At 50.1% G+C, this 21,539-nt stretch overlaps 1 protein-coding gene across 2 annotated transcripts in view; it reads left to right on the forward strand.

Annotated features, from left to right (window-relative positions):
* Positions 1 to 21,539, forward strand: part of TMEM237 (transmembrane protein 237) — a 215,265-nt gene that overhangs the window by 179,024 nt on the left and 14,702 nt on the right. The window lies entirely within an intron of this gene.

Here is a 21,539-nt window from a genome sequence, read left to right on the forward strand (position 1 = left end):
GCATGGTTATTGTATGGGTATGACGTATGCTTAGCACGGTGCCTGATTCCTGACCACTCGAGCCAAGCTACCACTGTGTATGTCTGGAGAGACCCCGTTACCACCAACCCTTCCGGTGTGGGAGTGGAGTATTTTCAACATAATTGGTGTTCAGTGGTGGGATAGAGCTGTGCCTACGTATACTCAACAATAACTGTGGGTAGTCCATAGGCCTACACCGGAAGTTTTCTCAAAGCGGCCTTCCTAATTGTGAGTTTTTGTTTTTCCAAATTTACTCTGGTGGTGGGAGGAGGTATTATGTAAGGTACCCCCCTGCATAGCTACTGCAAATAACTGTCCTCTGACCTGAGTGGGCAAGATGGAGTTTGTACTGGAGAATTTAGAAACGTACACTGTGGCCGAACTCAGGGAGTTTTGTCTGCGGGAGGGGGTGTATTGTCCCCCAGGAGCAAAGAAGGGTGCACTCCAAACCAGCTTAAGGGCTTGGGGGGAGGCACGACGGAAAAGCAAGGCTGAGGAGGAGGACAGGGATAGAGAGCCCGACAGTGAGGGAGCTGGTTTGTACCAACCTGAGGTGGGGAACCTGTCAGCGGGGCCCAGGACACTTTCCAGGAAGGGCAGCAGTGCCTCTAGCGGTGGCTTGTCTGAAGTGGAGTTAACAGACCGGAGGGAGAAAAGACAGCTCACCTGGGACTTAGCAAGGCTGGAGAAGGAGAAGGAGGAACAGAGGATGGCTCATGAGATAAGGCTGAAAGAGATAGATCTTCAGATCCTGAGAATCGGGGCACACCCTGTACCTAACGGTGGCAGCGAAGAACGAGAGTACACCAGGGAACCCAAACCCTACCTGCCAAAGGACATAGTAGCTAGCTATGGGGTGGGTGACGATATCGCCAAGTGGCTAGCGGCCTATGAGGTCTCGTTAAGGGCCCATGGGGTTCCAGAGAAGTACTGGGGAGGGGGATTGTACAAGTACATGCCTCCAGCTGGTAGGGATGCATTATTGGCCCTCGAGGAGGATGAGCAGACCCACTACCCCACCATAAAACTGGCGCTCATAAGAAAGTTTGGACTAACACCCGAAAAGTACAGACAGAAGTTCCGGGGTAGTCACAAACTGGGCACACAGAATTGGGTGGACTTCCTGGACTATGCAAAGAAGGCACTAGAGGGTTGGATTCAGGGCAGTGAAGTGAGGAACTACGAGGGGTTGTTTGATCTAGTACTGAAGGAACACCTGCTCGAGAAATGTTTCCCTGAACTGCGTCAACACCTGGTGGATAGCAAGCTGACCAGTCCCCGGAAGCTTGCTGAGGAGGCGGACATTTGGGCTAGTACCCGGGTGTCCACAAGGGGGACTGGAGGGGATACTCAAAAGGCCGGACAGGGCGCCCCCCAGAAGAAAGAGGGAGGGGAAAAGAAAAAGGAGTTCTCCAAAGGCCCCCAAAATAATTTCCAAGGAAAGGGAACAGGATTCACCCCTAGGGCTAACCCACCCAGAAACCCTAATCCTGGCCAGAGTCAGCAGCCAAGGGTTGTCCATTGCTACGAGTGCGGTGGCGTTGGACACTATAAGGGAGATCCGAAGTGCCTGAAACGACCACCCCCTCCCATTGGAGGAAAGACCCCCGGAGTGGCTAGTGTAGTGCTCGGGGAGGAGATGCCCTTAACTAAGGGAAGGGAGTGGGCGGGTGTCACTTTAGTGTCCCTGGGAGAACGGGAGATGGTTCCTAAGATCCAGGTGCCCGCAAATACTGTCAAGTATGGGCAGTGGGTCACCATCAACGGCTAAAGAGGAGAGGCTCTGAGAGACACAGGAGCCAGTATGACTATGGTGCGTAGCCAACTGGTGTCTCCAGAGCAGGTAATTCCCGATGTACTCCACCCAGCTGCGATGGCTGACGGCAGAACAGGCCACTATCCAGTGGCCGAGGTTCCCTTTGAATGGGGGGGGGTTGCAGGTTCACTTCGAGTTGCCGTAAGCCCTGCCGTGCCAGTCGATTGTCTACTGGGGAATGACATGGAGCACAATGCTTGGAAGGAGGTGGAATACCGGACTCATACTGAGATGCTGGGTACACCTGACTGGGCCTGTGTGAGCACAGGGTCCGCGACTACCCGGAGAAGGAGTTCGTTTCGGCTGGAGCCTGGAACAAAGGCCCAGCCAGCTGCCAGTCAAGGGAAGAACCAAGGACAGGAGGAGCCTGCCTCGGCGTCCGCACCCCGTAGGACGGATAGGCCACCGAAGGTGGTGGACCAGGAGTCTGCGGTGGGGGATGTTACCAAACTGGGGGACCTACCCATCCCGGCCGAGTGGCACGTGGAGGGAGGCCCGTCCAGGGAGGAATTCTGCCAGGGCCAGAGGGAGTGCCCTACCCTTGAGGGGCTGAGGCGACAGGCCGAAGCCCAGGCAGCAGGGAACGTTGAAGGGAACTACAGTGTTTACTGGGAGGACGGCCTCCTCTACAGTGAACCCAAGGCACCCCTACATGGATCGTCACGAGCCTTGGTAGTCCCTCAACGTTATCGAGCCTTCCTTCTGGAGTTGGCTCACGAGATCCCCTTGGCAGGACACCTGGGGCAAGACAAGACCTTCGCCCGTCTTGTCCCACACTTTTATTGGCCTCAAATGAAAGTGTCGTCCGATACCTACTGCCGGACATGTGTGTCTTGCCAAGCCAGTGGGAAAACAGGGGTGAAGCTGAAAGCTCCCCTGGAACCACTTCCTGTCGTTAGCACCCCCTTTGAAAGGGTGGGCATCGACATTGTGGGTCCGTTAGATCCGCCAACGTCAGCTGGTCACAGGTTTATCCTGGTTTTGGTGGATCATGCCACACGGTACCCAGAGGCAATACCTCTGAGGACCATAACAGCACCTGTTGTGGCTAGGGCCCTAATGGGAATCTTTACCCGAGTGGGTTTTCCCAAGGAAGTTGTGTCCGACAGGGGGACCAACTTCATGTCAGCGTACATGCGGGCCATGTGGAAGGAGTGTGGAGTGACCTACCGGTTCACAACTCCTTACCACCCCCAGACCAATGGTCTGGTGGAGAGGTTTAACAAAACCTTGAAGGGCATGATCAGAAGTCTGCCTGAAAGCCTGCGGAGGAAATGGGACGTCCTCCTACCCTGTCTACTCTTTTCCTACACGGAAGTGCCACAGAAGGGAGTGGGCTTCAGCCCCTTCGAGCTTCTGTATGGGCACCCTGTACGTGGACCTCTCAACCTGGTGAGAGACGGATGGGAAAGAACTCCCAGAAAGCTTCCCCAGGATGTGGTGAGCTACATGCTGGCCTTCCGGAGACAAATGGCTAAGTTGTGGAAGCAAGCTTCTGACAACTTGGAAGCCAGCCAAGCAGTGATGAAGGCGTGGTATGACCACAATGCTCACCCGGTGGAGTTGGAGCCTGGCCAGAAGGTGTGGGTGATCGAACCAGGAGAGCTTAGTGCCCTCCAGGATCGCTGGTCAGGACCCTTTGAGGTGTTGGAAAAGAAGGGTAAGGCTACCTACTTGGTGGACCTGAAGACTCCTCGTCAGCCCCTGCGGGTGCTGCATGCCAACCGCCTCAAACCCCACCACGAGAGGCCCGAAGTCATCTTGATGATGGTGACTGACGGAGGAGAGGACGTGGAAAGCGAGCCTCTCCCTGATTTGTTTGCATCTTAAGAGAAGGATGGGTCGGTGGGGGGAGTGATTCTCTCCCCATCTCTAACTCCTGAACAGCGGGAGGACTGCCGCCAGGTCCTGGGGCAGTACTCTTCATTGTTCTCCCTTGTCCCGGGTAGGACTCACCTGTGCGTCCATGACGTGGACACAGGAGACAGCCCACCTGTGAAGTCCAAGATCTACCGGATGTCAGACAAGGTGAAGGCCAGCATTCACAGTGAAGTCACTAAGATGCTGGAGCTAGGAGTGATCGAACCTTCTAGCAGCCCCTGGTCCAGTCCGGTGGTACTAGTACCAAAAGCTGCACCACCGGGTGCCCAACCGGAACTGAGGTTCTGTGTGGACTACCGGGGACTGAATTCAGTGACCAAAACTGATGCTCATCCGATCCCTAGGGCGGATGAATTGATTGACCGGCTGGGAGCTGCCCAATATCTGAGTACCTTTGACATTACTTCTGGGTACTGGCAGATCTCTTTGACTGATGGAGCAAGGGAAAGGTCAGCCTTCTCCACGCCCAATGGCCACTACCAGTTCTGTGTGATGCCCTTTGGGCTCAAGAACGCACCTGCCACGTTTCAGCGCCTGGTAAACCAGATCCTCACCGGAATGGAGAGTTTCTCTGCTGCTTATCTGGATGACATAGCCGTCTTCAGTAACAGCTGGGAGGATCACTTGCGTCACCTGCAAGCTGTTCTCCAGGCCCTGAGACAAGCTGGATTGACGATCAAGGCCAGTAAGTGCCAGATCGGGCAGGGGTCGGCAGTGTACCTTGGACACTTGGTGGGTAGGGGAGCGGTGCAACCCCTCCAGGCGAAGATCGAGGCCATCATGGCCTGGGAACCCCCCAAGACACAGACTGAGGTCCGAGCTTTTCTGGGCCTCACGGGATACTACCGCCGCTTCGTGAAGGGGTACGGTACCATCGTAGCCCCCCTCACGGAGCTCACGTCCAAGAAACAACCTCGACGGGTAGTCTGGACGGAGGCTTGTCAGCAGGCCTTTGTGAGATTGAAGAAAGCCATGTGCGAGGCCCCGGTCTTAAGGGCCCCAGACTTCTCCAAGGAGTTCATTGTCCAGACGGATGCATCAGAACATGGCATTGGGGCAGTGTTATCGCAGCTCAATGAAGAGGGTCTGGATCAACCCGTGGTCTTCCTATCCCGGAGACTACTTCCCAGGGAACAGAAGTGGAGTGCAATAGAGCGTGAAGCCTTTGCAGTGGTATGGGCTCTGAAGAAGTTGCGGCCATACCTATTTGGCTCGCACTTCCTGGTTCAGACCGACCACAGACCCCTTTGTTGGCTGATGCAGATGAAGGGGGAGAATCCCAAGTTGTTGAGGTGGTCTATTTCCCTACAGGGAATGGACTTTCAGGTGGAACATCGGCCTGGAGTGGACCACGCCAATGCAGACGGTCTCTCAAGGTATTTCCGCCTTAGTGATGAGAACTCCCAAGGGGTTGGGTAGCTCTCCCCACTTTCAGCTGGGGGGGACGCGTGTTAGACCTGTCAGCCCTTTGGGTGGTCCCTCCTCATCATTATTTATTTTGTCCCACTTTTGCCTCAAACCCTGTTAGAATTTTTCCTTTTTGGGAACCACCAGACTTTTTAGTGTTGCTGCAGATTCAGGGAGCCATTTTGTCTACCCCTGGAACTTCTGTCTGAGGGCCTGGAGCACAAAATGGTGGCCACCTGTGACATCACCAGCACCCACTGGAACCTACTAGAACCTTCTGCAACATTCTGGAGCCCTGTGACAGTTGGAGGCGGTTTAGAATGTTGGGAAGCTAAGACAGAGAGTTGGCAGTTGGAGCTGGCAGTTGGCACCTGACTGGTGAAGAGTGAGCAGCAGAAACCTGAAGGAGGAAGGAGTGAGGCAGCAGGGGTGGAAACTTGTGCCTGGAGTGGGGTCCATAAACCCACCCTTGATACTAGTCCCTACTGACTGAGCCCAGCCTGGAGCCCTGTGTGGGAAGGAGCAAGAAAAACCATCCTAAGGACCTGGACAGCAGGAACAGGCCTTAGAATCCAAGAACAGCAAGATCCTGACCTGGATACTGGTTTCCCTGGAGTCCAACGTCGAGAAGCCTGAGACCCGGAGCCCGAGGTGGAGAAGCGGCGCTGACTGGAAAAGCAGACGTCGTACCCGGAGCCGCCAGAGGTCGAGAGAGGGCGCCGACGTAGGTCGTAGAAGTACCAGAGGTCGAGGAGGAAGTCACCCGAGGTCGAGTGAGCGGCGTCGACGGGGGAGTGAAGTCCGCCCTCCGGAGTCGCCGGAGACCGAGGTGAAGCGTGCCGGAGGTCGGGAGTGAGGATCGCACTCCGGAGTCGCCGGAACCTGAGGAGAGGAGCACCGGAGGTCAGGAGTGAGGTCGCACTCCGGAGTCGCCGGAACCCGAGGAGAGGAGCACCGGAGGTCGGGAGTGAGGATCGCACTCCGGAGCCTCCGGAAGTCGACATCGAGCCAAGGCCGGCCGACGTCATCGAACCTGAGGTCGCCATCGGACCGGAGCCGCCCGAAGTCGACATCGAGCCAAGACTGCCCGACGTCATCGAATCGGAGGTCGAGATCGAGCCGAGGCCGCCGACATCGATCCGGAACCGCCTACCGGCGTCGTCAAGAACTGACATTGTGCCGAGGCCGCCGACATCGAACCGGAACCGCCTCACGGCGTCGACACGACTCCAGCGGCGTCGGAGCTTCAGAAAAAGGGCAGTAAGTGGAATAGAGGGCGCCTAAGGCCCTGTGGAATCCTAAGAGACTACTCTAGGGGTCAGAGAGGTGCTGGAACCAGCTGGATTGTGCCAGGGGTGAGCTGAGACTAATTCAGAGGGGTTGTGTAGAGTGAGAGAGCCAGGTCTCTAGTATTCCCCCCTTGATCTACCTCAGTTTAGGCCTCAGCCTTGTCCAAGCCAGGGAGCAGACACCCTCAAGCCATCCACCTAACCACAAGCTGTGCCTGGGCCAAATCAGCCCATAGAAATCTAAATGTGATCTGATTCTAGAAGTGTCACTGTCAGCTTTTAATTATTTATTGAGAGCACTGTATTTATTGTATTTAACCTATTTATTGCTTCACTGTATTTATTGTTCCACAGTATTTATTGTCGCACAATATTTATTGGTTTGCAGTATTTATTGCCTCAGAATATTTAATTGCCTGTATGTAATGCAGTTATATTTATGCCTTAATTATTTATGATCACCCCTATTTATTGAATCAGTAAGACCGTATTTATTTGACCTGCACTATTTAAAAAGCCTTGTATATTGTGATTGTGTTATTTATTTATTTAATCAGCAACTAAGAGAAAAAGAAGATAAACAGAGATATTTTCATAATTTTTACGGTGTAGAGTCGTTTTTGGAACGGATGCACGCATGGTTATTGTATGGGTATGACGTATGCTTAGCACGGTGCCTGATTCCTGACCACTCGAGCCAAGCTACCACTGTGTATGTCTGGAGAGACCCCGTTACCACCAACCCTTCCGATGTGGGAGTGGAGTATTTCCAACACTTTTCCAAACTCAAATATACTCTTGTGAGGGTTAGTGAATCTTTACTCCTAAGATACAAAAGGTCTGAATCTCTACTCACAATCTTGCCTCCATTTTAACCTAAATTCCTAACAATATTCCTGTTTAAAATCAACATTTAAATTCTCCAGGCCAAAGGTTTGGAAACATTATTTTCATAAGATCTAATAAGGACAAGATAGTGGATTGAAATCCTAGCAGTTGCTGGTCCCTGAAGTTTATAGATGAAGTTTGTACAATGACGTTCAGTTTGTAGCTGCCACCCTCAAAGCCCCAATTCTTGTCTGATAGCTTATTATCATAGTGCAGACCGTTAAGCTTAGTGCCCTTTAAAACAAATCACTCTTTCAAGAGCCCCCAGTTTTACTATCAAAGCCTGTCATTTTACCTCCTTATTAATCCATTGGACTAATGAGGCCAGCTTCTGTCTTTTCTTTTGGGTTTATAGATAATCCCCTGTACCATTGATTACATCTTATTAAGCTTGTCAAAGCAGCACGCATGTTTAGATTTATTTTTTGAAGGTGCATCGTCCAGGTCAACGACTTTGTAAAAGCTATGGCTAAATATTGGTAGCTATCAACTACCTCAAATTTATTATTGTACAGCCAGCACTGATATTTTAATTCACTCTTTCCTATGCGGTTATTTTAGTTTTATGTATATTATTTAATAACTTGCTTACTAAATAATACGGTCAATTTTCCTTAGTAATCTTATGGTCTTAAGATCCATAGCAACTAGATCAGCTACAAGTGGCAAGCAAAACACAGATTTGTCACCTAACTTTGGAGAATAGGAATTGGCCATTCAACAGTCGGGTAGTTCTTCAGTAAATTGACAAAGTAATAGAGGGCCAAGGAGGCAGCCCTGCTTAAGACCGTTCCAGATCGGAATTTTCATGGAGAGCCTCCCTTAAGAAGAGGCATCCACTTCAGCACAATTATCAAATGCTACCCAGAAGTTTGCAAAGCAGCAAAAAGGTTTTTTCCAGCTTTACAGACTGCTTGAATATTTACTTAAAAGGGGCCTCTATACTGTAGGAACACTCATTCATTAAAAATATTCTTCTTAGTAAATGTATGCCTCCCATAATTTTATCAGCTATTCATTTCGACAGCATAAACTGCTATTATGCTTGGGCCAAAGTTACCCTTCTTTCATGCAGACGTTTGTGAAGCATTGCAACAAGTCTTCTTTTCTTCAAATCACGAGCAAGGTTCTGGAATGTATGATTAATTGGTGCCAGTGAAGATCTTCTGTGATAGTCCCATATCCAGTTCAAGATCAGTTGGTCTGGATTTTACCACAGACCATCACAGCTGTAAATAGGGGGCCTTTACCCCCATTCCCCAGTGAGCAAAGCCCTGAGGAGTTCCCCCACACAGTCTGTGATTCTTTATCCTTAGCAGATTTTGAAGCTCCATCCCACTGAATGCACAGACAGGGACTTACAAAAACTACTACCTTGGATTTTGACCTATCACTTCTCCAGGAGCATTCAGCGAAAATCCTTATTCTACTTCTTTCTAAATTTAAGCTTCACAATTGATTCTGTTTGAAATACATATGTATAATTTAAGGATCACACCTCTTGTGTGAAAAAATTACATTTTCAGAATCGGTGGTTTTCCTGTGGCCCACTCCCATCAGTTAATGTGGCCATGAACTTCATTAAGAAAAAAATTTGATTTAACTGTTTCCTTAAATGTAACAATTGTCTTCTCTAACCGAGCCTACCCCTTTCCATGCTTGGATTTAGTTATTTTCATTGACTTATTTGGAGAGACCTACACGTTGAGCTTAGTGTAGAGGGCCATGTCGATGGGTCAGCTTTTTTTCTTCTATCTTACACAATATGAAGCACTTTCTCAGTTTTCCAACTATGTACACTGTACCCCTGATTCCTCTCCAATTGATACCCGCAGAACCTACAGTTGGACAGCCTTGTATACACAAAGATCTTTTGGCAGGCAAAACCTCGATTTTCCTTTGTGAAGGTGAGAACCTTGTGGGGCACCCCAGGTTTTTTAAGCATGCCAAAAAACTCAGTGATCATCATTTGGAGGGCTGTTAAAGAATGCCATTGAAACTGTGACCAGTGTCAATGTGAGCAATAAGAGAATGGTGGGAAGCATAAGGAGTTTAGAGAGATTAATCTTAATTGCCGTTAGAGAACCACACATGATTACTTCATGAATGATTCCACCGGATCCAATAGGCAACGTAGCACAATCTCTGCAAAAAACAGATATGGCTCTGTTATACTCCTCACCACGGTAGCATGAATTGCACAAGTTGAAGTTCCATGACAATAGCAAAAACCTAATAGGAATAGTACAAACTGTTGCCTTATCCTTTTGTGATGATGAGATTTTCCAATTGGATTCAATCAAGGCTTGCATTGGGAGGCATGTAGACTGCACCCAAATCCATATGCAGATATCAGTTCCACATCAGTGCCATGACATAAACCACCCAATAATGTTCGAGGTAAATCGCATGTTTATGTTATCTCTCCGGTGACTTTAAAAAAAAAAATAATCATCTGGCGCACTTGAAGAACAGAGAGGAATATTTTGATTCTGTCTGGCAAAACCTTTCCCACGATCTTTAGATTAAGGGAATGGGCCAATGTAAGGTTCAGTGTTTCATCTTTGCCTTCATTGGGAAGAACTGAGATGGTCACTTTCATTGTAGTCCAGTCCAGCCTCTTCTCCAGATCTAATGACATGTGTCTGTGGCCTAGTACCTGCCCTCTACTGCGCCGTACCATGCAGTCAAGTGGCCACCTCCCCTCCCTGTGCTGACACCCGTAAACCTTTTATTTCCCAATATCCACATGCCCCTGGCCTCTCTCTAGTGCTCTCCATCTACCTAATACTCACAACACCTCATTCCCTTAGCAAGCACTTCAAGCTTACCTGCTACTGCCAGCATGCTTCCTTGCACCCATAACTTGACCTCCACATTCTCCCTCGCTCCGCATACACCTACTGCTTTCTTTTCCTAACCTCTCGCCCTTCCTCCTGACATTGCATCTCCCACCCTCTGAACAGTGCCCCTTTGCTTTATTGCAAAGTTTGCATTTTCCAATGCCTCATACATACACATAATACTTTCACAACAAATATGTGTACACTCCATAACTAGTAGCCCTATTTATTACTCAGTCTATTTTTCCCATCAACACTGCACTTTCTTGTGAGATAAAATGTCACTTCCAAAGGCAAGACTTCCCGCTCTTAGCACATACGTGTTGTTTGTGACATAAATAAATAGAAAGGAAAAGGAATATCAAACAACATAACCATTTAAACCCACCTTTAATTCATCCCTTAAAGGTAGCTGAAGTAACACCTTGCAATAAATGAAAGAAAACGTACTTGTTTTGTAACTGTTGACAGGGCAGCACACGCACTAAATGTCTCCATAACCATGCATACGATGTACGTGCAAATTATTTGAAATGGTGCTTATCTCCAAAAAGGCAAACCCAGCTGCTATCTGGTTATCAATAATACATATAAGGAGGAGGAGCTTTGCGCGCATCCAAGATGGTCGCGTGAGCACAGGGCTCCCCGGACCCTTGCCGCTCCTCGCAACTTATCCTGACATTATCCTGGTTTTTTGGACGGATTCTGGAAGATGAACCTTGGCTGAATCCATAACTCTTTTCAAACCGTAAATCGGACCTGGGAGCCCTGAAATACAGCGTCTTGCACTTTGGAGGCCCACCTGGAAGCTGTGCCCGGAGCTTTGGTGAACTGTGGGGCCGGGGAGTAGTTGAACAACAACGGCATTGGAGCCTTGCCAATGACCGTGCCCCCACTTTCAGTTTCGCTTTTGCACTTTTGCATGGCCTGATTGAGGAGCTACTTCGCTCGGCTGGGGCGTCCTCCGGCCATTGCTCTGGACTGATTTGTGCCTTTTTCTCGAACTCTTCCGAGTGGGCTCTCGGACAGTCTGTGTCTGATCTGCTGGCACCCCTTTGCTATCGGTCCGGGCGGACCCCACCGGTGAGCATCGCTCAAGATGGCGGGCAAGGGGGATCCCGAGAAACGGAGGACCAAGACATCCCAGCGTGGGGGACCAGTCCAGAGTAACATCATGGATCGTTATACCCAGGGTAAAGGATCCCCCGGGCCAGCAACTGCCGTCACGGAGGACTCCGGTGGGGGCCCGTCCGTCCCCACGGAATTGTCGCTGCAGGACGTTATGGGCGCCATCAACGGCATAAGGGAGACCATCGCCCAACAGTACGAGGCTCTGGCCCGTAAAATCGACACGGTTGCCATTGATGTCACATTAATTCGGGCGAATCTCTCTAAGACCAACGAGAGGGTTCAATCGCTGGACTTGAGGACATCCACTCTTGTTACGGATGTATCAGACCTCCAGGCAACTCTTGGCGATCTAAAGTCTGCAAATGACACGATGTCCCGGCGGCTGGAGGATTTCGAAGGTCGGGCACGACGCAACAATATCCGTGTCATAGGTGTACCGGAGACGTCCGACAATCGTCCGGTGGACCTCATGGTCGAAGATCTCATCCTTAATCATCTTGCTCCTTCAGGCCTGAGCAAGTTCTTCGCCGTGGAGCGTGCCCATCGTGTCCCGGGTGGTAGGCCTCGACCAGGAGCTCCCCCGAGGCCTATCATTGCAAAACTTTTTCATTACAGAGATCGGGATGCGGTCCTGCAGGCCTCGAGGGTGCACGGCCCAGTTAAATATGAGAATTCCTCCGTTAACTTCTTCCCGGACTTCACCCAACTCGTTCAGAAACAGAGAATGGGCTTTCAGGGGGTGAAGCGCCGTCTTCGAGATCTGGAAATCAAATACTCTATGCTTTTCCCTGCCAGGCTTCGTGTGGAATATGAAGATCGGACTATCTTTTTTGAACGCCCTGACACTGTGAGTGACTGGTTGGATTCCCTGCCGGACCGGGGCGAACGACCCAGGCGTACTGGCGGTGCCGAGGGCGGTGGGCCTCTGCAGGAATGATTCGTGGTCCTCCACTTTGACATTTCCTTCTGCGCTCAGCCAGGTTCTACTTCAATTGTATATTTTGTCTATTAACGTTTTGTCTGGGTGCGGGCGGGGACTGGTCCCTTTCCTCCTCTAGGGTCTTTTTGTAGCATGGGATTGTTAGGGCGACAGGCACACTGCAAGTTGGGGGGGCTGTATAGTCCGCAGGGGTGCAGGGTGGGAGGAGTTGCAATGGTATGGGGGTGGGAGGGTGGCAGTGGTTGTTGGGTGGTGTGTTTTTTCTTTTCAAGGCGGTGTGTTTGTTTCCATTTAGTTTCAGGTGTCTGGCCACGTGCCCGGGGACTCCAGCTTCTTGTGTTGGGATGGGGGGGGGGGACGGGTTGAAACTGATGTCTTGGAACGTCAACGGATTGGGGGACCGTATCAAACGTGGGGTTGTGTTGCAATATTTGCGTCGATTGGCCCCTGATGTGGTATTTCTTCAAGAGACGCACTTGGTGGGCAATGTATGTCATGCTATGAACAGGGGGGGCTACCGACTGGTTGCACACTCTGGCTTCACCACTGGATCCAGAGGGGTGGGCATCTTGCTGCGATCTTCCCTCCCGCTTGAGATCGACAAAGTCACTCTTGATGATAGAGGGCGCTATGCGTCCTTGACTGGACGGTGGGAGGGGCAGACTCTTTCATTGGTTTCGGTCTATGTTCCCCCGGGCCTCCAGACCTCCACTTTCTCTGATGTGGGTCGTATGTTACTTGACCTTCCTGATAGTCTCTTGCTTGTGGGTGGGGATTTTAATTCCGTGATTTCTGGCGAGTTGGATCGTTACCCTCCCAGAGCCCTCTCTGCCGCCCAGGCGTGGCTCGGCGGGTTCTTGGACACTTCCGGTCTAGTGGACTGCTGGAGGTTGATACATCCGACACAGAGTCAGTACACATTCCACTCCGGGGCCCACGGGAGTCTCTCCAGACTAGATTATTTTCTTATGCCCGCGGCCCAGACCACCCGGGTCCGGGAGGTTAAGCACCTGGCCCGGGGCATTTCCGATCATTCCCCATTGTGGCTCCTCTTCGATACCGGGATGCGATCCGCTGGGCGGATCGCCCCCATTAACCCATGGTACTTGCGTGACCCCAAGATTCGCAAGGGTCTCATTAAGTCGCTTGATCAGTATTTTCTTGAGAATGAGGGGTCCGTCTTGTCCTCAGTGTCCCTGTAGGAGGCTTTCAAAACGGTTCTTCGCGGACACGCCCTATCCCTGATCGTGGAGGCCAAGAAAGCTAAGACCGGGGAGGTGGTTGCGTTGGAGGCTGAGATATCGGGGTTGGAGGCTGCCTTGGAGACGGGTGTCACTCAGGACGGGCTCCACGCCCTCAGCATGAAGCAGTTCGAATATAAGTCCCTTGTTACAGATGCTGCTCGGACAATGTATAGGGAACAGCAGGGTAGACTGTATGATGCTGGGGATAAGGCGGGTAAATTGATTGCTTGGCTTGATAAGAAGGAGAGAGTGAATCGAGTGGTCCCCGTGCTTCAGACGTCGGAGGGAGTGAGTGTGACTGACCCTGGTGAGATTGTGGAGTGTTTTGCAGACTACTTCTGTGCTGTGTACTCCCCGGTGTCGGCTAGAGATGAGGCTGACTCTCGTCACTTGTTGAAGGATATTGCTTTGCCCTGCTTGTCGGTGGATGAGCGTGAGCAGATGGATGCCCCACTATCGGTCGACGAGATTGCTACCGCGATTCGCTCCCTTCGCTCAGGCAAGGCTATGGGCCCCAACGGACTTCCGATTGAACTCTATAAACTGCAACCGGATAAAATTGCGCCATTTCTCCGTCGTATGTTCTCGGAGTCGCTTGAACTTGGTTCTCTCCCTGATGACCAACGTCTGGCCACTATAGTCGTGATTCCCAAGGACGGTAAGCCTCGGGACCGTTGCGCCTCGTACAGGCCTATTTCTCTGTTGAACGCAGAGTCGAAAATCCTTGCCAAGGTTCTTGCGAACCGCCTGCTTACTGTTATTTGCGATCTGGTGCATCCGGACCAATCCGGTTGTATCCCGCACCGGAATACGGCCCTTAACTTGCGGCGCCTACATGGCGTACTTGCAAGGGCGGAATATCTTTCAGAGCCGGCCATCTTGGTTTCCTTGGACGCCACGATGGCCTTTGATACGATAGAATGGCCGTATCTTTGGGCCACCCTGGCAAAGTTTGGCTTCGGGGCGGGATTTATTAATTGGGTTAAACTCTTATACGCTGCTCCGCTGGCACAGGTTGTCGTTAATGGGAGGGTTTCCCGGCCTTTCGTTCTTGGGAGGGGCACTAGGCAGGGGTGTCCGTTGTCTCCCCTGCTCTTCGCGTTGGCTTTGGAACCGCTCGCTGCTTGGCTTCGTTGGGAACCGTCGATAAGAGGGATCCAGTGGGCCCCTGGCTTCGAGGATCGTGTTTCGTTGTACGCGGACGACATTCTCTTGTACCTCACCTCACCACGTAAGTCACTCAATGTGCTCTTTGACATCCTCACTTCCTTCGGCAAGAACTCTGGTTTGATCATTAACTGGTCCAAATCTTGTGTCTATGCTATATCCGGTGGCTTTCCGCTCTTGCCTTCTCGTTTTCCCATTAAGGCGTCCCACTCCGGCTTTACGTACCTGGGGGTGTACGTCTCATTGGACCCGGCGGTCCGCTACGAGCGTAATCTCCTCTCTCCACTTCGGAGATTGAGGTTAGACATGGCCCGTTGGCGTCAGCTTCCCTTGTCTCCCCTCGGTCGTGCGGCACTTTTTAAAATGTCTCTTCCCCGATTCCTTTATGCACTTCAGAACTCCTTTGATATTATTCCGGCAGCCTACTTCCGGGAAGTGGAGAGCTTACAAAGGAGGCTGGTTTGGGACGGTCGTGCACGTATTGCTCTTGCAAAACTGACTCTCCCCTGGTACGACGGGGGCATCGCGCTCCCGGACATCAGGAGGTACTATTGGGCTTCCCAGTTATCTGCTATTAACCATGCAACGTACTCACCTGGTCCTAATCCGGCTTTCGAAATGGATAGATTTTTGTTGCCTGGCGGCAACTTTAACAGAGCACTTTACTCTCGATCGGCTGGGAGGAACTTAACAGGTCCAACTAAGATTGCAGTACGCTTGTGGGAGACTGCGAATGTGGCCATGGGCTGGAATGACCGTTTGACGGGTGCGACCCCCTTGTTTGCGTCTGAAAGATTGGGAGGCCTTTGGACAACGAAGGGATTCGAGCGTTGGGACACGATTGGCATCAGCAGAGTAGGTGACCTTTGGGTGAAGGGTGCGGTCAAATCCTTCGCTGCGCTGCAGAGTGAGTACGAATTGAGTGAGAGGGAGTTCTTTCGGTACGTTCAGGTTCGGCACGCTTTGCTCTCGGCCGTCGGGGCTGAGACTGCAGTCCCTGTGTCTTCGCCACTCGAGGACCGCATACTCGACGGTCACTTGCCCGACAGTACTATTTCCCTTATCTATACAAAACTAATAAACGTTCGGGCGGACCTCCTCGTGCGTCTTCGGGAGGCGTGGATCCGGGATGGGGTGGAACTGGACGATGAGGATTGGCAGTCTGCGCTGTCCTCCCCTAAGGAGGTGGCCATACCCGCACGTCTCTGTCTTGTCCAGCTTAAAATTCTCCATCGTGTTTACGTGACGGGCCCTCATTTAGTTCTGATGGGTTTTTCTGAAGACGGGCTCTGTAGGCGCGGCTGTGGGCTCAGCGCCACTTTTCTCCATGTTCTTTGGGAGTGCGGTGAGGTGGCGGAGTATTGGCGCCGGGTGCATGCTGTCATGGAATGTGTCACTGGGGTCGCTCTGTTGCCTGAGGTTCGCCGATGTTTGCTGAACGTGTGGGAGCCTAATGACTATAATGCGGCTCAGACTCGGTGGGCGGCCCTTGGGAACATGGTTGCTAAGAGGGACATTGCACAGCTTTGGGGTTCCCGGCGGCCTCCCACCGTGTCAGTATGGAAGGAGAACATGGATTGGTGCATGTGCAGAGAGAAGACTGTGTATGTGGCTCGGGGGAAGCCGGGGGCGTGGGGTAGAATTTGGGGCCAGTGGAACGCGTACCGAGGGAACATCTGCACACCCCCCCTCGTGGACACATCTGATGCTGCCTTGTCCCCCTGCTCCTGAGGTTCCCGTACTATTGCATTTCACCTGTAGATGGTTGTGGCTCTCCCATCGCCCCCACCTCCCCCCTTGATCATCCTCATTGACCACCCGAGGGTGGAGTAGGTACTGTGTGATCCCCCGGCCGTGGTTAGACGCCCTTTTTTCGATGGTTTCCCCCTTGTTTTTTGGTGTACTTTTGTTTTTCTTTTTATGTTTGTATTTCTAAACGTTATGTATCCTGACAACCTCTGAGGTGCACTCGGTAATTTGTTAATTCGGCTGAGCCCCAGGGGGCCTATTTCTTCCTTGATGATGTCGAACATGTATATATTAGCGGCCGGCCCTGGTGGTTGTAGGCCCATGTTTGTATTGAGTTTTTATGTGCAATAAAATTTAATATAAAAAAAAAAAAAAATACATATAAATCACCCAAATGGAAAAATTAAGCAGGGGTTTCAGGTAAAATAATAGTATGTCTGGGAAAGCACATGTTGCAGTAGTGTCAAGTATTAAATTTGATACGACCATGTCATTTAAAGCCCAGCTTGGTCAAGTCTCCTCAGCCTGCTTTTGGAAGCTGAGAGCCCTGCGGAAATTTCTCCATCTCCTACCTATGAATTGACGTACGACGGCAGTCCATGCGCTGGTTACGTCTTAGCTCGACTACTCTAACAGTCTCTAATTCGGTCTTCCGGCTTATTTGATCCATAGATTGCAGATTATCCAGAACGCGGCTGCGAGACTTATTAGGAATGTTCCTTTCCGGCATCACATTTCCCCTCAACTGTGGAGCCTCCATTGGCTACCTGTTAGAAGGAGAATTTAGTTTAAGGCTCTGTCTATTGCCTTTAGAGACGTAAGAAATCGAGGACCTGGCTACTTAAAACAGAGACTGCAGCACCATCACCTGGACAGGGCGCTTAGATCAAATCATCTGAATCTGTTCAAGATTCCCCAGTTCTCTAGGGCTAGGCTGGGTGGATGTGCTTTTTCAGTGCGAACCGCACCTCTCTGGAACTTCATGCCTCTCCATCTTGCTGGAGTCTGAACCGACCTTCAGTAAGGCGCTGAAAACTTGGTTGTTTAGTCTTCCATAGTCCTCCCCCCTACTCCCCTGTTGCCAGTCTGCCTAGCTCCTGGACACCTCCGTTGGAGGTAGCTGTGCGCTATACAAGCTTCCTATCATCATTATTATTATCATTGTTAAGTACGATGAAGGGGGTAATATTAGCCAAACATGTAAAAATGTTAACCATGCATTTACGTTGATTTAACATAGAGGTTATATAATTTTATTTCCAGGTGTTTTTATTATTGTAGCATTCAATTCAGTTCAAACACATGAATGTTTCAATGGGCAAACAACGTGTTTCATCTTCTAGAGGTTGAACTTTATCGAGGCTATTGAATTGGACAAAAGACTGCAGTCTGGAGAGAGCATCAAATACAATGTTGCAGTGCCCAAATTATGAATTTAGAATTTGGCTGTAAATAACACACAGAGTACTACTTCCAGAAATCAGTAAAATATGTACTGCAAGAGCCGTGTCATAGATTTAAATTGAAGAACCCAAAACTCATGCCACAAAGTAATAGTAATTAATGGGGCGCAAAGCCTACAGGTGGTAATATTCGTGTTGCATTAGTACCATTTAGATTCGAACTTGGAAAGTGTAGATAGATATTCTGGTTATATGCGTTCAGAATAGACCACTAATGTGGTCATTATACAGAGGTGCCTTATTAAGCCCTGCGTGGTAATGGGCACGAAGTAAGTGTTACTTCTCCAGTATTTGGGGTGTCTTACATAGATTCACATGCCTGAATCATTCCCCGTCGTCGGAGTGGGAGTCCCACGGTACATAGAAAAGCAATAATTATGCATATAACAACCAAAAAACCCTGGTAACCTGAAACCAGGAAGTACAGTAGCCTAAGCTACAAGGAAAAAACTTCCACACCTATGACTATCACAGTCATTATATCCAGTCCAACCTGCAGCCAATCAGGCGACAGCACCCACCAGAATGTTCTCCCCAGAGGCTGAGGCTCTCAGATTTTCTACCGCACGTCGTGTGAAGGGAGTCTCCCTGAGCTCTGCTCAGTACTTCACAGTTTTCTCTACTACTTTGAAATCTTCAAGATGTCAACTTCTAAAACATCCCTCTTCAGGCCTTGTGAGTCCTGTGGAAAGCTCCGACTTTTTTCTGAAGACCCTCACTAGAAATGTATTTATTGTCTCTATCCGGATCATGAAGTAAAGGAGTGTAAGATCTGCCGGACCTTCCCTCAGAAAACCCTTAGGGATAGAGAAGGGCACCTACTTCTGTGGCTACAGAAGATCAAGGATAAGGACAACCCTTTGTCGGAGGTAGAAAGTGCAGCCTCTGGGTCCTCTATTTCCTCCAGAAAAAGGGTGGCTGAAGAAGAGTTTTCTTGTCCTGGGGCGAAGGTGTTGAGGAAAAATCAGCCTGCTAAGGGCTCTGGCCAGTCTTCATCTTCATCAAAGAAGACGTCTCCACCTTCAAGATCTAAGCCTGCTACACCCCCGAGGAAATCAGGAAAATCTATGCCACCTAAAACTTTTCCTGACAGAAATTTACCTCAGGTAAAATTACCATCGTCGTCGACGGCCATCATCGTCGACGCTGTTTCAACATCGACGATTACATTCTGGTCGCCGAGGCCTAAAATGATACTGACTTCAGCTTCATCTTCGTCGACGCTGGTCTCGGTGAGTGTCAGACCCATCTCGTCGACGAAGGAAGTGTCACCACTCGTCTCCGTTCCGTCAACGGTAAGCATTAAGAAAATTTCATCTACGACTACGTCGACGCTCACCTCGTCGACGAAGACTTCCTCTTCGGCGGCTGCCTCGTCGACGAAGACTACTGTACCGTCGCCGGCTGCCCCATCGACGAAAACGGACTCGTCGACGATAAAGATCCCCTCGTCGACAAAGATTGCCTCGTCGATATCCTCGAATTTGAGCGATTCCGATCACAGACTTTATTTGGAAGGAGGGATTAAGACTAATGGCTACACCAAAACCACGGTTGGACAAAAAATATAAAGCCCCAAGCAACTCACCGGCTTGCCTCATCGGTCAGTCTAAAGCTGACTCCGTCATAGCTCAGGCGGCTCAAAGAAGGGCCAGGAATCCCTCGTCTCCCATTTCAGCTCCACCTGACAGAGATGGCAGACGTTTAGATGCAATAGGAAAGAAGGTCTCCACGATGGCAGCAACCACGGTTCGGGCTGCAAACTCCCTAGCTATATTAGGGAGATACGATCGCCAGATGTGGTCCGACATCTCTCCTTACATCAAAATGTTACCGGAGCCCTCAAAGTCCGAGACCTTAAAAATTTTGCAGGAAGGGGAGTATACCTCGGCGGAGATCATTGATGCAGCAGTGGATGTGGCATCTACTGGATTCAGGCAATTGGCGGGGGCTGCAGTGCTAAGAAGGCAGGGTTGGCTAAAGTCAACATCTTTCCGACAGGAGGTTCAATCAAAGATCAACATGCTATTTGATGGTGAGTCCTTGTTCGGTCAGCACATGGACGAAGCCCTTCAGGCGATTAAAAAAGGTACGTAGACGGCGAGGTCTCTTGGCAGCCTACAATTCCCTAAGTCTTCCTTCCGTGGTGCCAGAGGACGTGGATCCGTCTCCAACAGGGGAGGTTATAATCAACAGCGATCCTATCAATCCTCCCAGACTGGCCAAAAATTTCAAAATTATCGGCAACAATCCTATGGACACCGGAGTCAGCCTTATTCCCAGTCTAGAAGAAAACAATCCTTTTGTGGACGAGAGTCCAGTAAAAAACAATGAGATCAGCCACATGCCACCATTTCTGCCATTACCCCACATAAAAATTGGAGGAAAAATATCCCACTTCTATTCAAACTGGTCCAAAATTACTACAGACAAGTGGGTTTTGGATATAGTATCCAGAGGCCATGCTCTGGAATATACAAAAATTCCGCCAAATTCTCCTCCCAAAGGTCCTCCCCCCTGCTCATCTCAAAGAGCTTTTTTCCCAAATAAATCTGATGATCCGGAAGGGAGCAATCGGAAAAGTCCCTCTGTTGCAGAGAGGAACAAGTTTTTATTCAAGATTTTTCCTCGTCCGGAAAAAGTCGGGAGAGTGGCGCCCAATTCTCGATCTTCGCGCTCTCAACAAATTTTTGAAGAAGCTGTCCTTCCGAATGTTAACGCTTCAAGAAATTCTACAGTTACTTTCGGCGGGGGATTACATGGCCACCCTCGACCTACAGGACGCTTATTTTCATGTGCCAATCCTACCCAGACACAGAAAATTTCTACGGTTCAGAGAGCTGGCAGGGACTTTCAATTCAGAGTCCTCCCATTTGGGCTCGGTTCAGCACCCAGGGTATTCACAAAGGTCATAGCACCAGTGACTGCACATCTTCGCCTGCACGGAATTCAAATTTTCCCGTACCTAGACGACTGCCTTATCAAGGCGAGTTCTTCCAAGATAGCATCCGAACATGTTCAAGAATGCCTCCTACATTTCCAGTCTCTGTGTCTTTCCACAAATCTAGACAAATCGCATTTGACTCCTTCGCAGAGAAGAACTTTCCTAGGAGCAACACTGGACACAAAACTGACCAAAGCCTTTGTGTCAAAAGAAAGGCAAATCAAGATATGCAACCTCGCGCGCTCACTGCTATCAAAAGAGTGCGTTTCAGTCCGTGTGTACAAATCTTTCCTAGGGATGATTTCTTCCTGCATTCATCTCATTCCCAACTGCCGGTACAGAATGAGGCCATTACAAGGAGAGCTCAATCTTCAATGGCTCCAGATCACAGGGTCGTTCGAGGATATCATTCGCATCACCTTACAAATGCGGGACGCCTTTCATTGGTGGAGCCACATGAAGCACTTGAAAGAAGGTTGTGCATTTCTAGTCGAAATGCTGGATTTCACCATCACTACAGATGCATCCCTCGAGGGCTGGGGAGCGCACCTTCAAGGAATGACAGTCAATGGCAGATGGACTTTAGAACAAAGAAAGTGGCATATTAACCTCCTAGAGCTGCGAGCCATATTCTTGGCTCTAAAATCCTTCCGAGCCATCATCAGAGGAGCATGCATACTAATACGAACGGACAATACGACAAGTATGCATTACTTGAACAAGCAAGGCGGGACTAGGTCAGCCCTATTATCTCAG

This window comes from Triturus cristatus, chromosome 3_2, assembly GCF_964204655.1.
Source record: "Triturus cristatus chromosome 3_2, aTriCri1.1, whole genome shotgun sequence".
NCBI lineage: Eukaryota > Metazoa > Chordata > Amphibia > Caudata > Salamandridae > Triturus > Triturus cristatus.